This window comes from Arachis ipaensis, chromosome B04 (genome assembly GCF_000816755.2).
Source record: "Arachis ipaensis cultivar K30076 chromosome B04, Araip1.1, whole genome shotgun sequence".
Lineage (NCBI taxonomy): Eukaryota > Viridiplantae > Streptophyta > Magnoliopsida > Fabales > Fabaceae > Arachis > Arachis ipaensis.
In genome coordinates this window covers 93,484,459-93,486,806 of record NC_029788.2, presented here as the reverse complement: position 1 = coordinate 93,486,806, position 2,348 = coordinate 93,484,459, and positions in this window count along the sequence as shown.

Genomic DNA, 2,348 nt, shown 5'->3' with positions numbered 1-2,348 from the left:
ACTTATAGAACTTCACTTACTTTTCTTCATGTTAGAATGTTCAACTTACTACATTAATTTTCTTGATAAACTTCATGAATTATCTAGTCACTATTGTTCATTATCTTTTATTTACCTTTAACATGTAATCAAACTTTGCAACTAATATTTGACTATTATATTCTCAACGCATCTAGCATGGTGTAAGCAATTTATAGCATTCTTGAATTCTATAGAATTTTGTAAAAAACATCATATGAGTTATAAATTCTCAAATCTTCTAATAACTTAGTAATATGTGGAGTCTTTTAGTTTTTTGTACTTCAATCCAATTTGCCAATTTGCGTATCTCATAATCATTCATCATGATTTTAATATGGATATAAATACAGGTTAATTTATTTTATCCAACTGTTAGAATATATTAGGATCAATTAGCATTCATTAGAATTATTTAGTATATTTGAATATTTATTATAGAATATTACGTTTTTATTATTACGATTCTCTTAGCACCTATAAATATTCTTTTATATTGTATCATTCTAAACAACTTGAATACACTCAATAATACACAAATTCTTTCTCCTGTTTAGTCTCTTGTTTCTAACATGGTATCAGAGCCATAGTATCCTTCTTGAAGAGGATATGTTGTTTTTCTTTTGGTAAAATCACCGTATTTTTCACACTTTTTCTCTATTCCATTTTTCTTGTCTTTTATCACTTATTTGATGCTTTTTCACCTCATCGACTAGCTTATTCTCTCCGTCTTGTGTCTTTTCGAGTCGAATGATCAAACACCTATGTTATCCGCTGTTTACCTATTCTCATTAAGAAATCATATAGTTTTCGCTTTCTTTCGGCAGTTCCATTTGCGTTTCCTCGTGGCAGTTTCGTCTGCATTTTCTCGTGTCAGTTCTGTCTGTGTTCTCTTGTGGCAGTTTCGTCTGCGAAAGGAAGGGATTTTGGGGGAAGGGGGGATGCGCGGGGTTTTGGGTTTTCTTTTTTTTTTTGTTATTTTATTAGTAGGTGTATTTTTTGTGTTGTAGGCCATATTTTTATTATATTGCCATTTCTTTAAGTGGTACTATATTTTTTAAGTTATATAGTATAATTAAATCTTTACCGAACAAATTAATTGGAATAGACGTTATATAAAATGATAGAGATGAATAATATTGAGACTAGAATCAACCGACCAAGGTGAGTTGATGATCAACCCGTTGATGTTACACATAATTTAGGGAAAACTTTGTTTCCAGCTATTGGAAAGGCATTAGGGGTTATTTCACATTTCGAACTCACTCCAATGGAAAAACATCAAGCACATCGTCATGTTCTAGTCAACTGCGAGGTTGTGGTTCCGTTTGTTGAGTAAGTATACACATGTATTTTTAAAACACGAATATAACTCTTTTCACCCAGTGACTAGTTGGACTAATTTTCTTTTCTCTCAAAAAGTACTTTTAGGGAAAAAAACAAAGTGAAGATTACGGGTTCAAACAAATTCCAGTGTCTCCCTTTACATTTCTCTTTTCCTTTGAAGTAACAAAGTGAGAGAATTATCCATTGGGGCTTGGGTTAGATAGGAGGGTTCATTATTTTGGAGAAAGGGTTCATAATAGAAAGGTGGTTCTTGGGAGTATTGATATTGTGGTGGTTCCATATATGGTTCATATGGCTCATAAGGTTGTTGGTTTAGCGGGTATGAATTAGGGTCATATGGAGGTGTTTGGTGGTAGAGGGCTTGTGAGCATGGTTGAGGGCTATGTTGAGGGTATGGCTCATAGGCATATGGTGATGGTTCTTGATAGTCACAAGGAGGTTCACCATAGCTATTGGATTGGTATGCATCATAGAATGGCTCTTGTTCATAGTCCAATGGTGGGGGTTGTTGTCAAGAGGATTGATCATATACATATGGCTCCTCCCACCTTTGATTGTTCCATCCTTGATGCATCTCTTCATTATAATCTCCACTTTCTACAATATAATTGTAACCAAACTCATAGCCAAAAGGATGAGAATTCATGGTAGCAAGAGAAAATAAAAACAAAAACTAGTAACAAATAAAGAGAACAAACTCCTACAACTACCAAAAACTAACAAGAAGCAAAAGGCAAACATATTCACATATATACAATAACTAATAACAAGGTACACAATTGCAATTCCCCGGCAACAGCGCCATTTTGATGAACGGTAATTGTCGTACGGTTTAGAATTTCACAAATGAAATCTCGTTGCAAGTATAGTTCTAAACCAACAAACAATTTCTTCAATAAAAAATTTGGTTGTCACAAGTACAAACCCCAATAAAAATAAACCGAAGTATTTAAACCTCGGGTCGTTCTCCCTAGGAATTGCAA